The sequence below is a fragment of the Amblyomma mixtum genome, chromosome 7, assembly GCF_055824585.1.
Source record: "Amblyomma mixtum isolate Tamu chromosome 7, ASM5582458v1, whole genome shotgun sequence".
Lineage (NCBI taxonomy): Eukaryota > Metazoa > Arthropoda > Arachnida > Ixodida > Ixodidae > Amblyomma > Amblyomma mixtum.
The window spans coordinates 23,231,584-23,247,559 of NC_143018.1; positions in this window are offsets into that span (position 1 = coordinate 23,231,584).

Below are 15,976 nucleotides of genomic sequence, written 5' to 3' on the forward strand. Positions count from 1 at the left end.
ACCATCGGAAATTGTTTTACCTACCTCTCAGAGTTATGCAATGAATTCGCAAGGCTTGCTTACCTGTAACAATGCAGCAGTAAACCCGAAACGTGCTTGCATTGTTCTGAACTCAGCGCTGTCGGTCCTGACATCGCTAAAACGGCCTGGAGGCGCTCGACGTGCGGTTCCTCTTCCACAGCTGATGTTTGCAGACACAGGACGACAATCTAAATTTTGTCAATGGTTCTGTACTTAACACCAAATATTACAAAGTGTTTAGCTAATGAATGCTAATAAATCTTAGAGTTAATTCTAGCCGGGCACGAAATTCCTGGAATGCAGACATCTACCTTCCTAACCCATTGGCGTCTGCAATTAAGCTTGATGCCATTTTTGTTTCTGTGTGATGCTTGTGGAATTAGTGAGTATGAATATCCTGTTTTGTAATCATGAATTCCCAAAATGCACTAAAACAAAATAGTCGTCCTTATTTGTGCCCCTCCTAGCATTATGCAGGGTTTAAATCGACTATCGAGGGCTTGATGAGTAATCCAAATATGATTACAACATCAACAATCAGCCTAAAGTTGGCAAGAAAAGGGAGATAATTTGCCACCAGTAAGCATATCAAAGAGTTTGCAGCAAGGAGAGTTGTGCACTACCTCGAAGTTTTAGTCTGGGTGGAATATTCCTCTTTAACCCGACGAAGATAAGCATAACGCTGAGCGATGAAATAAAAAGTGGCTAAAATATTCACACTGCTCAATAAAACAGGAGATAAGGTAGAAAGCCAATGCGCTGGCGAGATATGAAAGCAAAAGGAAGATTTTCAAACAACTACTGGGGTGTGAAAAGGGTGAACCCCGAAGATAGAACTACGTGAGCTGTCCAAGCAGAAAGTAAGTGAGGTGAAACATCTACAACTCAAAGTTCACTAAAAAATGCCACAAGGAGCCAGCATGAAAGTAACAATCAAAATATTGAGCGTTGATAGAAGCTAGATGTACAGCCTTTGTCAAAAGTTTAGAGCCCAGGCGGTTTGCTTCTAAGCACTATTGTGGCGCTCCTTTAGCACTCGTGGAAGTCCTACGCATCGGAGGGAGCAGGACCAAAAATCTTCTTACCTTCAGGAGATTTGGGACGCTGAGGATGCATTACGAGCAAAGCAGTGTGGCCCAGAAGCAAACCTCCTGGGCTCTATAAACTTTTGACAAAGGCTGTACGTAAGATAAAGCTAAGACAGCCATGTTGTTATCTATTCGCATTAGACAGCAAATTGGCAAACGAGTTCTTACGGCACATATACTAAACGTAATTGCGCGTACGAATTAGAAGCTTTGTCGTTTATTAGAGAATTATTACAACCATTTAGTTTAGGCAATTGGTTGTGTAAAGAGGAAGACGCTTAGCAGACGGAGCAACAGAACCGATGCGCGGCGCGAGGCGAGAAGACGATCGGCAGCTGAAGCAGCAGAACCGACGCGCGGCAAAAGCATCAACTGTTCCGGGACCGGACCTGCCCTTGCCCGCTCTAACCGGCCTTAACAACCGGTCATCTCTTGCCAATAAAGGCCGCTACATCTTGGTAGCGGCCTTGGTGGCGCCCCCAAAGGCACGATAATTTGCGAATTAGCGGCGCGAAGCATAAAACCAGATAGCGGAGTCATCACTTTTCGTAACTGGCGGCACAATTTTGCACTGAGTACAGATACAGCAGCACCGGTGTCAACAAGCGCGAAAGCATCGGTGCCCTCCACGGAAACGGTGATAAGATTGGCCGGAGAAAGTCGAGGTCTTGAGCTTGGCGACGAGCACGCAGTTCTTGCCTCCGGAACTGCGGGCACTAGTTTTCCGAAGGGGAAGAGGGACGACGGCGCATCGGGGAAACCGAGCGGCGACGCGGAGTTGGAGAACGGCGGCGAATAGAGGGGCTGTAATCGGAGGAACCAGTGGGCTCAGAAGGCGACGTGCGGTGAAAAGGCTGGGGAGGGGCGTAGGCGTAACCTCGAGGGTCGGTATCCGCAGCAGGGGACGAAACTTGGCGGCGGCAGTGACGCATCACGTGGCCAGGAATGCCGCAGGCATAACAAATGGGTAGGTTGTCTGGTGTGCGCCATGGGCGGAAACGTTGCGGTGGTGGCCGGGCAGGACGAAATGGGGTCGACTGCGGTGGATGTTCGTACGACACGAATGTGTCTGGGCGGGGACGCCTGACTGCTTCGGCGTAGGTTAGTGGCGCAGCGACGGGTGACTGGGAGGAAACCGGCGGCAGGGCCTCGGACACTTGCTCCCGGATCACGTGCTGGAGTGTCGGAGTTAGGTTAGATGGACTCGGAACGGTAGGAAGAAGCGAAAGCTGCCGCGCAACCTCCTCACGGACAAACTGCTTGATCTGGAGCAGTAGCGAGCTGTCCTCTGTCGTCATGCTGTCTGTCTGTGCAGAGGGCTGCCGAGTGAAAACGCGCTGTCGGCGGAGCTCGTCGTAGCTTTGGCAGTGGTCGAATATATCGGTGACAGATGTGACGTTTTTGCCCACAAGCATATTGAAAGCGTCGTCTTCGATTCCTTTCAGGACGTGTTTAACTTTTTCGGCCTTCGCCATGGACGCATTGACGCGCTTGCAGAGATTGACGACATCTTCTATGTAGCTGGTGTACGATTCACCACTCTGCTGTGCGCGAACGCGAAGACGCTGCTCGGCGCGAAGTTTGCGTACTGCCGGACGGCCGAAGATGTCGGTGAAGCTGGTTTTAAATTCGGTCCAGGTGGTGAAGTCCGATTCGTGGTTTTGGAACCAAAGGTGGGCGACGCCGGTTAGGTAGAAGATGACGTTGGTGAGTTTCATAGTGTCGCCCCAACGGTTATGAGCGCTCACCCTGTCGTAAGAGGACAACCAATCCTCCACGTCGTGATCGTCCGTGCCGCTGAAGACAGCAGGGTCGCGCTGGCGGAGCGCACCGTGGCAAGCAACGGGTGCCGGCGAGGAGCTGGCTGGCTGGTTGGCGTTGGCAGGCATGGGGGTAGTGATGGTACGGTTACGTAGCTCCAGGACGGAATCCCGTAACCTCCACCAAGATGTAGCGGCCTTTATTGGCAAGGGATGACTGGTTGTTAAGGCCGGTTAGAGCGGGCAAGGGCAGGTCCGGTCCCGGAACAGTTGATGCTTTTGCCGCGCGTCGGTTCTGCTGCTTCAGCTGCCGATCGTCTTCTTCTCGCCTCGCGCCGCGCATCGGTTCTGTTGCACCGTCTGCTAAGCGTCTTCCTCTTTACAGTTGAAACAAAACAACTACTGAGATGATTACCGATAGAAGAAGAGTAGTACAAGGGAGGAGTCTAGCATTGGAAGGTATATGCTGTCGTAAACTGTACGCGAAAAGAGACGACCTTTCTGTGACAAATCTCATTAGGGAGAAAGGTAGTGAATACAATGAACCTATATATACGTATAGGGTTTGGTTTATGGTTTGTGGTGGTTTAACGTACCGAAGCGACTCAGGCTATGAGGGACGCCGTAGTGAAGGTGTTCTTTGACGTGCACTGACATCGCATAGTACACGGGCCTCTGGAATTTCGCCTTCATCGAAATTCGACCGCCGCGGCCGGCATCGAACCCGCGTCTTTAGGGTCAGCAGCCGAGTGCCGTAACCACTGAGCCACCACGGCGGCCCATATATATATATATATATGTATATATATATAGATATATATTCAGTAGGGGTTCCAATGGCCCAGTTTACTAGTTTAGGTGCAGTATTACGACAAACGCGACTGTTCTTTTAACGTTTATTTTGCCAACAGTTTCGGGAATGGTATTCCCTTCGTCAGGGCAGGCTTATCGTCAGGGCAGGCTTGTAAGCCTGCCTACAGCGAAAGTCTGCGAAGTCAGGGCATGGTCTAATGCATGTAAAAAAATTAAGGCGGGCACTTTGTTGACCTAAAGTGCAGTGAGGCGAAAGCCTTTATTTAGCGCTGTGTTGCTCCTTGTGTCACTGATGTGTGGTTAAGATGTTAATTAAGCACACAATTGTTCGTGCATCTTGAATGCTGGAGGCAGTGGAGGCCGTTTGTGAGGCATCCGTCTGATTCGACGTCTTTCTGCAAATGCTCTCCGGCGTCCTAGGCGAGGAGAACTACATATGCGTTGGCAGGAAGTAGCGTAGCCATTTGCACGCTCGGCTGCGGAACGGAAGGATGATGGTTCGAATCCCATTGTGCACGAAGATTTCTTTTCTGGTCTGACTAGAAAAAGCGTGACACCTCTGCTGACAACCTTCTGCTGACAACCTTCTGTCGAACGATAAGGCATTAAAGGCTTTCGCCTTAATATAAGTGACACCTGCAATAAATGTGCCTCGACCATAGGCGGCACTGGAGCATTTAGACAACAATAACTGGAAATGCTCATAAGGAAGGACGCAGTCGCTTCGATGTTATTCTCTGCATGCTGTAACGGGACCTTTTCAGAGGGGTTGGTTTCGAAGAACGTCGCTTTGGGCCTTAGCACGAGAAGAAATGAGAGCGACGAAATAAAGCTGGGCCACCAATTAATTTCTTCATATTATCAAATCTTGTCTTTGCTTGCGCGTCCAGCGCTACTTCCGCGTCACGCGTCAAGCCATGGTGCTGTGTCGGTGACTGCTTGAAATATTTTGGCCATAGAAAAAGATGCGAGAAAACCTGGTGTGTGCATGCTGCCAATTCCTCATTGCTTCAAACTCCCACACGACTGCTCTTAAGGATTTTCTTTTCGTTCGCTCACTCGATGCGCGTAGTTAGTCGGTGCAGAAGGAAATGTAAAATGTGTATGTCTGATGTTGTAATCATTTGCCACATAAAAGTAGGATGTCAAATCTCGGTCTCATTAACGGCGTTCGAATGTGCTAGAACAAAAATGCTTTGGAACGCAGAACATAGTCAGACCCAGTGAGGGACACGTTTTTTATTCACACTAAGCCACAAAATTATTTCTTTTCCAGTTCCGTCAATTGATTTCCTTGGCAAAATTGGACGGGTTTTCAGGCAGAAAAGCTCTTTTTCACAGGTAGAAGGGGCTGGAGAATCTTTAACAATTCAGTACGTGAAAACTGATGTACAACAATATGATGTACAACAACTTCACATACACTAAGGTGCAGTAGAGAATCAAGGCTAGTAACAAGGTGTACAATAAAAAGACAGGGAACTAAGAAATTTGTACATGTTTTACAAAAAGAACGCGACAAGGAACGAAGTAAATTTTGAAAAGAAAAATTAATTTTTTGGCATACAAAATATTAGTTGAAGTTAATAAGAGTAAAGAATTAAACGCATTGGAACAGCCAACACGAAGAATCGTAATGTCCAGTGAAAAAGTAGGATAACAACTTCATGAAAGCAGCAAGAGTATGAATACTCTCCAAATATACACTGTAGAATACTACATAATAATTGCACTTGAGCATAAGGGAATCCTTCGCAGAAAAAGTAATATCCATATTTACAAAAATAACTAAAGACAACACCGCTCAAACACCTCAAAATAACACTATTTGTCAAAATAACCACGTATGGAGACAAAACTACAGGCAAGCAATAAATCAATCAGGCCAGCCCAGTGAGAAGATGAAGCAATGTAATTATGGCAGTTTTCCTAAACGACTAGATTAGCTAGGTCATATGTGCATAAGCATTTGAAGCTGTGGAAGCTTTGATATTTGATATAAGATATTTGAAGCATTTGAATTAAGCAAACAGAAAGATATCAGTGACAAAACATATGCTTTTTTTTTTGGAGGGTGGGGGGGGGGGGGGGGCACTAGACCAAAGCGGTTGCCTTGGAAAACAAACGTAGAAGGAAATATACTAATTTCACGTGCCAGTAGTTGGTAATTCAGGCGGCACGAACTGCTAAGGTTTATTATTGTTCGCCTTCTCTGTTTAGTTTCGTAGGTTCAATTTTATCCAGTTTTACCATTAAATTGAACAGCCAGTCTTTATGCTATCATCGTAATCCAGAATCCGTATTCCATAATATTGTTGAAGGTGCTATAGTTTTATCAAACCGCGGCAACTTATTTTAATAATTTCCAACTTCCATATGGTACACCGGAATAAATAGCTACGCATGGAAATTGATACAACTGGGAAAACTATAAATACAATAAGACATAAATAATATAGTGAGCAATAATATTTAAGGATATAATGACGCAGTCTCGTTAAGTATACATAAGGAAAAACTGCGAATAAAAAAAGCAAGTTACACAAATACACAAAATATAGCTAAATGTAACACAAACATAGCTAATCATCCCAAAACAATGAAGTAAAAAAGGAAGCAAACTCATTAAAGATAACAAAAATAGCATAAACAGCACTTGATGTAAGAGAAGCTGCTGCTCGTCTCTTATAGTCGTTTGCCTCTATGCAACACAGTAGAGTACCTTATTATTGCTTTAAAACATACGCCCTCATGTTCATCCTGAACAAAAGCCTACAACCACGCTACGAGCAAGGCTTCACCCGCGTTGACAATGATGCATTCAGCACCCTCATTACTCCGAAGAGTCGATTATCATATGCCGGCTTCTAGACTACACGTGGGGACATTGTCAATAGCTTAATAAATAACTTCCTTTCGTGCATGCTTCTCTCTCTGCTTTTCTTATTCTCTCCATATTTTTACGTCTCTCATATCTCCCTCTTGTACCAGTGAATTGCAGGCGACAGCTCTTAACTCGACATTCGAGGCGCAGCCAGCCCTTCCTGAGCAAATAACAAACAATACAAGTGCCAGTAACATTAAAATCACCATCAATACCACAACCTCTACAACCACCATTGCCCTAGCCACTTAAGTTGCAGTGCCGCATACGTATTCGAGTGTAATAACCGAATTCACTGCCATAACGGGAAACTAGGTTAAGACGTTCTGTAGTGCAAGCAGTGAACGTCCAATGCAAGTAGTTCGTTGACCGGTGTTAGCCAGTGGTGGTGTGAACTAGAGCACTGCACGGGCCTCAGTCTGAGGCCCAAGCCCGGCCCGGGCCCGAGACCTGAAGCCCGAGCCCGGCCCAGGCCCGTGGCTTGAAGCCCGGGCCCGGCCCAGGCCCACTAAATTATCGCCCTAGCGAGCCCGGCCCGGCCCGTGAATCCCGAAGTGAAGCCCAGCCCGGGCCCGGCCCGGCCCGTTTGCTCCCACTGAGCAAGTAGACTGCTACTAGACCGATAAGAAACTGGTCGGCAAAGGTTCTGAAACCACAGTTTGGCTTGCAGAAAGTTGGTTCTTTTTAACCCTGAAGGAAGTGATTAAGAGTAGCTCTCGCCAGGCCCGTCTTTTGGACAGTGATCTCGTGAAAGTGCGCAAAGTTCCGAGAGCCAAATAAAAAGGGCTGCATACGGGCGCAATAGACTACTTCGCATTCCCCCATGATTTTAATCAATTATATATTGCCGCCTGGAAGTATAAACATTAAAGCTGCCTAGCAAGCAGTGGGATGTCATTTTTTTAGTGAACGCGATCTCAGAGGTTGAATTCATAGCCGAACTGGTCGCCTTTCAGCAGAAACGAACAGCTAAAAGGCTTGAGTATTTCATGGTGTATGTTTTGAAGACTATGAGCGTCCTAAACTAGTATGTTCTTCCCGAATGCATTTCTAATAGTGTATAGGTATGTTTTGGGATGATGAACGATCAACGGCCAATTAAGACCGGGTGAATTTTATTCTTACTGGTGGAGCAGAACATAACGCGCGAACCATGTGATAACTTACAGGGCAAAAGACTTGTCATGACAACCAGGCTGAAGAGGCGAAGAGGGATATATGTGGTTATGAGATGAGATTTACAAACTCACGCGAGCTTTCGTGGCTGTTTCATGTGGAGACGTTGCGGTCAGCTGATCAAAAAGAAAACCAAGCGCGCTTTAGTTTGCGAGTTTTCTCACCCGAGAAAAATATAGCTGGAAAATAAAAGTTATGTTTTTGTGGCTGAAGGGCCCAAGGGGAGTCAGGCTGTGAGAGACACCGAAGCGGAGGGCTCCGGATCATTTCGACCACCTGGGTTTCTACAACGAGCAATGACACTACAAAGTACATAGCTGTCATGCCTGCCGCCTAAATAGAAATGCGGCCGCCGAGGCTAGGAGCAAACCCAGGTTCCCTGGCTCAGTAATCAAGCGCCTTGACCACTAAGCCACCGCGGCGTGGACATAAAGAAATAAATATGTCAATTGATGAATAAAGCTTAGTTTTTTTCTCAGCGCGTCCTATAACCCATTGCTCATCCGTGTCGCTACTCCAATGCCGCAGTTGTGTACTTCACTCTGCAATAGTGAATGAATAGTCGGACACCAGCCGTTTCTGTACGGACCCAAGCTCGACTCGGGTACGCAGCTGTAAGCCCGAGCCCGGCCCGGCAAAACAGATCATGTCCCGGCCCGACCCGGCCCGCGGGCCGGGCCGGGCCCGGGCTTTCGGGCCGGCCCGAACCCGTGCAGTGCACTAGTGTGAACTGAACTATTTTTTACTGGGTAATAAATTGTTTGGTGCCCCGTAGCACTAACATGGTGGAAAGCAATACATTATAAAAATAAACATACATCCTATGGGGATCGGTTCTAAGCCACGCACACCTGGCTCATTTTGCACCGTCAGCATTGGGAACCACTCGAATGAAAGGGAGTTTCGTCGTCACTACTCCGAGGCTTGCACACGTTCAGGACAGCTAGAGAGCCGCAGCAAATGGATTATAAGCAAACCTCTTGAGTTTTATATTGACTGGCAAAGGCTACACAAATAGTCGACCGTGTTTTGGTAAGTATTCAGTTCTGCTCTCGTTCTTTCCACACCAATGCTATCACCTTCCCTCCTTCATATGATGGAGTGCAGCCGTATATTTTCCGCCTACACAAACCGCTATTGTCGTTGAATGAATTCGGGCGTCAGATGGCCGCACTTTTTCACGGTACAGGTTTATTTGTTTTTTCACATGAAAGAGTCGATCAATTCTCAGCGCACGAAAAGCACCGACAGAAAGCCGTCATGTATACCTTGTCGACCTTTAAACACTTGTAATTTCTCTTCCTATTGGCTGTTACGGAACAACCCACTTCAGCAGGAGGCCCAGTGCTTTCTTTCGTTGCATACCCAACAATCCTGGACAAGAGAATGTTTGAGCGGGAAACTTTTTATGAACGCATTTTTTTTTTCATATAATGTAAGGTTTTTCTATAACAATCAATACATCCGTATATCTCCCTACGGTAGTCTTAAATTTTTTTCTATTAACATTTTTGCTATCATCAAAGCGCTCCTCAATGTTTTTCTATATGGCAGTCTCAACTGTTCAATGCGATCGATGGAAACACTTTAAAGTAAGTTTTTGCTACATATCAGAAACATGGACCATTACCTTCAATATTTCCTTAACAGTATTTCAATTTTCAATATTTTGGTCCAAGAATGTTGGATATGTTTTGTACAAGTGTGCTTCAGTCGAAAGATGTTTTGCAGGCTGTGTGATTGCGGAGCCTGACCACACCTTAGCTAGGGAGCATTTGGGCTGCTTACGTGGAATTTAACGCCAAAGATTTCTGGCGTCGCTGTCAGTAACATTTAAAAGTGGTAATAGGATCAGTCATTTGCGCGGTGAACAGCATTCGACAATGACGCTGCCAATGGTACTTGATCATGCCACTTTCCATAGCACAGCATTTCATATGTAAGAGGGTCTAGGGTTTCCTCACTGCAATGCGAAATAGCAGCTATAACCTGGGCCCCCTCGATTTGGTTGCAAGCGTGTCCAAATAAATGAAATGAAATAATTCGGCTGGCCAGCAGCACTTGATCGTGCTGCTGGTGATAAGCATTTGATAGTGCAGTTGGTGGTAAACATTAGATAGCGTCGAATTATCGCTCACCGGGGAAGCCGACGTACATGATCTGTCGGCTGGTCCAGGGGTTGTCTGTGGCGCGGATGGCGAACCCAAGTGCTGCTCCGCCTACCAGGCCAGCAGCCATGAGCAGAGGAAGCAGCCGGCTGGACACGCCCTCCACCACCTGTTGTGGGCGTTCCTCTTCCACCTCCACCGGCAACGGACCGCTGCCGCCCGATTGGACACCACTCGACGACGACGGGCCTTTCTGCTGCTGCTGCTGCTGCTGCTGTAGCTGTTGCTGCTGCAGCTGTTGCTGGCGCTGCTGCACGAGCGAGGTGCCCGAATTCTGGACTACGGAGTTCCACGGAGAATTTTCGGCGCTGGGGCCACCGCCGTCCGCTCCGCCGTACCCGCGTTTCTGTGGGTTGGAAACCCGCGGAAAGGCAATGGACAAAACGGAACGTTTTAAAACATTTGAAGGGACACGCTTAAAGTCCGCCTTAAAGGGAGACTGAAGCACTTTTTCTGAAAATCGGGCTGGCAGCGGCATCCTATAGTTTTCCATACTGTATGCTGGAATATCGCATCCAAATAAGGCAAAAACAAGCGCGAATTGCCTTTTTTAGCCGAAATATGCGGCCTGTGCCGCGGGGCACGCCGCGCGGCGCGCCGCCGCCCGTGATTGGTCAAGAGAGGTCGTGACGTCACTTTGAGGACTGGAGAAGCTGCCGATGCGGATCTGGCGCTGCGTTGGGGGCAGATCGCAGCTTTCCGTGTCGTTGTAACAGCGAATACGGCGACTATTTTTTTTTACTGACCACCGAAGAAAAGGATACTACAGTTTGCTCATTCCACGTATCGCCTGAAACCAAAAAAGACACAAGCAAAAAATTCTATGCCTAGCACAAGCATACGCCAGCGTCAAAGACGCGATACAGACCATGCGTAAAAGGTGCCAGCACAACATCGGCTCGTATTCTCGGAAAGGAGGGAGGGCGCCACCAGCGCCACCGTGATCGGCTGTGCGCACACCGAGCTCCAGCAAAATCACGTCTACGTCCAGGTTCCTGACCTCGGATCGCCACCAACCGGTCTATAGGAGTGCTACTTCATCGCCTGTACGCCTGGTAATCAAAATTCCAAGCGTTCTGCGCCGTTTTCTGGCACATCAGCATCTGGCTGGCCGCCCACGCCGGGCGCGCTAAGCCAAGCCTGCATCTGCACCGCCGGGGCAACGCCCCCCGCGCTCGCCAGCATGCTCGCAGCCGGAACGGCGGGGAGCTCGCCTAGCCAGTCAGCAGCCCAGGCGCTGAATCACAAGCACTGTGCTCCCGCGGCGCCCCGGCAAGCCACCGCAGCCACGATCGTCATGAAATTTGCGAACCACCTCAACCTCGGCAACACTTTATTCCCTGTGCTCTGTCGGTCCGTCATGGATTCCGCCCGCCTAACCAAGACTGAACGTGACAATACCTACATCAAACTCCGCACCTCGCAAAACATCCTGGCCATCGATACCCACCGCCCAGCCGCTGCTGACAAGCTGCTCCAACTCAAGCAAGTTTCACTGAACAACACCCAGTACGAAGTCACCTCGTACGTAGCTAACGACCCCCTTAACGCCCGTGGTGTTATACACGGCATAACCATGGACTTTACCGAAGACGACTTTGCCGCTAACCTTCGTGTTGACGGCACCCGACTACTAAGCGCCCGCCGTCTCGGTCGTACCAACACACTTCTGCTCACCGTCGAAGGGCCCCGTCTACCACGCTATGCCGTCTTCTACAGCGGAGTGTACCGCGTCTACCCGCAAAAGCCCCACAGCAAACAATGCACGCATTGTCACGCCATAGGGCACCGTGCCGACGTCGGTCCTAACAAGCCTAGCCTTGCTCGGTGCTCGATTTGCAGCCAACCGTTTCCTCCTGACCAAGACCCAACGACTACCCCACATGAATGTGAACCACACTGCTGGAACTGCAAGGGCGACCACACACCGTCTCATCCTGAGTGCCCCGCAAGGAAAGACGCCGACGCTGCAGTCCTAAAGTGGCACCGCGCCCAACGACGCCATCGCGCCCGCGCCGCCCCTCCACCCCCTAAAGCCGACGCGACCATCTGGCCGCCCCTGCCTACCTCGAACCGCTACGAGGCCCTTCAGCTAACCTGCAGCAGCAACAGCAGCAGCAACAGCAGCAGCAACAGCCCGGGGCACGAGACCGCGCAAAGAAGTCAATCTCGAACCAAGCCCTCTGCCAAGCGGCCACCGTCCACCACTGCTGGTGCGGCAACCAGCACCTCCACCTCCTCTACTAAACCGCAAGCTTCCGTGATGCAGTCACAGACTCCACCAAGTCACCAGGTGAGCGGTCCATCTCCCACATCCATCGCACCCCCTCCCCCGTCCTTCCAACACCGGTTTTACTCACGTCCCTCCACACCTACTCCACTTTCACCCCTCCCTACCGACAACGCTATTGCTCTCATACAGCAATCCCTTGCTCCCGTCCTATTGGACTTACAACAACTGACGGCTCGCGTCGAGCAACTAGAGCACCATCTCCTCTCCCTCGCGTCCTCTGCCCCATGCTCTCCCGACACAGACTCCAATGCTCCCCCTCGAAAGCGCGCAAGCGCCCCTCCTGTGCCTAACCTCGACACCATGGAGGAAGACCCGCATGATGAGTGATATCATGCGACACACATCTCCACCCCAAAACCCTCTAATTATTTGGCAGTGGAACTGCCGCGGTTTTCGTCGCAAGAAAAATGCCCTCTTGCAACACATGCGGATTACTGGCGTTAACCCAGACGTCATCGCACTGCAAGAAACGCACGGTGCCTTTTCTCTTCCAGGTTACGACCATTTTACTCAACCAAGTATAGTCATGAAGAGAAAAGGACATCAAACGCCCCCTCCTCCGCCGACTTTGACGGTTACATACATACGGCGCACGATACCCACCATTCAGGAAGATACATCCCACCTCAACTCCGGGACGAAAGAGCATGTCCTGACACACTCCACCTATCAGGGTCACCGCATCACAATTTTAAACTGCTACTGGACTCCCTCCGACTCTAAAACCAGCATCCCACCTTTGCATACGGCCCTCCCTGCCTCTAATGTCCCTACTACTTTCGTCCTTCTTGGTGACTTCAACTGCCCACACCCTGCATGGGGATACGACCGTACTTCAGCCTCCGGACGAAAACTCGACCGCTTCGCCAGTATTCATCACCTCACCCTCCTGAATGACACGTTCATGCCTACACGTCTAGGATGTGGAGCACAATCCGACACAAACCCCGACCTTGCTTGGATTCGCAGCGATTTCCGCGCTTCTTGGAGTAATGCGGGTGACACGATGGGGAGTGATCACTGTATTCTTCAGATAACGCTCACGTCCCAGCGACCCTCCAGACCACCCGGAACACATCTACCTCCCACTATGCTCGTAGACTGGCCAAAGGCTCGGCCGGCCCTCGACTCCTTATCAGTCTCACTCGAGGACCCCGAAAAATGGTGTAGCGCCATTATGGAGACCGTCTCCCAACACACCAAACATATCCACCGATCTCCCGACTATCCATACATTGACACACACCTACTTGGGCTATGGAAACAACGTCGCCGGGCCATAAAAGCTTGGCGCAACTGTAGGTCTAGCCACGCACTGAAAAGAAAACTTGCTGAACTAACGCAAGCAGCCCAAGAATACGCTGACCAACTAGCCACGAACAACTGGCTTCAGCTCTGCAATGACATGGTCGAGAGACTCCACACTCCAAAAGTCTGGCACATTATGCGCACTCTACTTGGACAGGGTAAACCTCGTAACACACTTCAAAAGCTACAGTTGGCCCTCTCCGTCTCACAAGAAGAGCTGGCTGAGCAAATCCGAAATCAATTTTACCCATCCTCTACTTCTCCTGCCAGCTCCCCGTCATACCCTTACACCGAAGAAGAAGCAGACGAGCAAGGAATGAATTCTGACTTCACATTCGCCGAACTTCAGGCTGCTCTACGCTCCCTTAAGCGAAACACAGCACCCGGCCCAGATAAAATTACCTATGGTATACTCCGTAACCTCCCCGATTCAAAACTAGACGAACTTATTCAGATCATTAATACTGTTTGGCGCTCCGGGAAAATTCCCGCTGCGTGGAAAGAGGCACACGTAATTATGATTCCGAAACCAGGAAAATCCTCTGCGCTCATCACTAACCTCCGACCTATATCCATGACTTCTTGCCTAGGGAAGCTGATGGAGAAGATGACCCTTACCCGCCTCGAATGGCACCTGCATACCAATCGCTGTCTTGCTCCCACTATGGTCGGATTCCGCGCCCACGTATGCACACAAGACATTGGACGGCAAATCTAAGAGGATTTGTACGCCTTCCCAAGCAGCGCACAGCTTCGAGTTTTGACCGGCGTGGATATCAAAAAGGCTTTTGATAATGTCGCCCACTCCGCAATTCTCACCAACCTGGCAGACACTCTGCCTGGGGTCCGCATGTTCAACTACATCAAAGACTTTCTTACAGACAGGACACTCCGAATCATTGGCCCCGACGGCACACCTTCCGCCCCCTTTCCCCTCACCGCAGGTACACCACAGGGATCCATTCTTTCATCTATGCTTTTCAACTTGGCAATGAAAGAACTGCCCCGAAAACTCGCTGAAATTCCTGCCTACGCCACGCTATATATGCGGATGATATCTCTCTCTAGTCTACCACAGGAAACGCCGGGGAACTAGAATCCACTTTGCAGCAAGGCCTCGACGTCGTTCAGGAGCATGCACGCCGCATAGGTATGAGTTGTTCCGCCGAAAAGTCGGAATACATCGTGGTTTCTAACGCTCCTCAAAAAACCGCTTCTTCCTACCGCGAACTCATTCAACTCTCTCTCGCGCAATCCCCTATTCCCCGACGGAGCCACATCAAGATCCTTGGCTTCACTTTTCAACAAGATGGCAAGTGCAACGTGTGGCTTAGCCAACTCCTGCAACAACTGGACCAAATTCGCCACATGCTGTCCCGTATATCTCGTCAAAAGCATGGACTCAGAGAACACGAACTCCGTCGAGTTATAGAAGCACTCGTTTAGTCGAGGGTCATGTACGCCTACCCCTATCAACGCCTCACATCCTCTCAAGTAAGCAAACTGGAAGCGTCTCTGCGTCGCTTCACTCGATTAGCCATGGGAGTTCCCATCTACGCCGCAAATGCTCTGATCGCAGACGCCGCCATTTTAAACTGCCTCGAAGAACGCGCAGCAGCACACCACCGAGCCCAGATACACACCGTCTCTCTACCTCCGAGCAAGGCAGAGACCTCCTCAGCCTTTTCGGACACACCATTTCCCAACTACCCTCGCTTCAACCATCTGCTCCCCCGTGGAAAAGCCTCCCGCGTCTTACTGTAAAACCCATTCCACGCCACATGTCTCCAACGATAAATCCCGGGCGGCGTGAAGCACTGGCGAACCATTTACCCGCACTGGGCCACGACACTTACTATACCGATGCCCATATCCTCGAGCACCAAGTAGTTACTGCAGTAGTCGGCCCTCGAAGCACCTCCACGCATCTCCACACAGGAGTGCCCTCCTCAACCGACGCAGAAACGCTGGCCGTAGCAGAGGCGATTACGCTTCACGACCACCTTTCCTCCACCATCACCATACGTGCAGACTCTCAGGCTGCCATACGCTCATTCGAATCTCAAAAACTCCCTCCCCATATCCTAGACACTTTGCTGCAATACCTAACAGCCCACCCTACGCTCCATATCCGCCTTGACTGGATTCCTGGTCATCAAGGTATACCGGAGAATGAGCTTGCTCATGCTCTGGCCCGTGAAAAAATACCACCGGGCCCTCCGACTGCCTGGCCAGCCCATTATAATCCAAAGGCAGACCGCGCTACACACCGACAGGACCGCCGCGAACACCTTCGCAATTTGCGCCACATGCGACGAACCCTTCCGTCACCCTCCCATTTCCTTTGCCGTGCTGACGCCACTCTAATTCGACAGGCACAGACTAACTCCCTTCCCTGCGAACTGTATTCCCACTACATCCTTCATAAACCGGGCAAACCCGCCTGTCTCGTGTGCGGAGAGCAC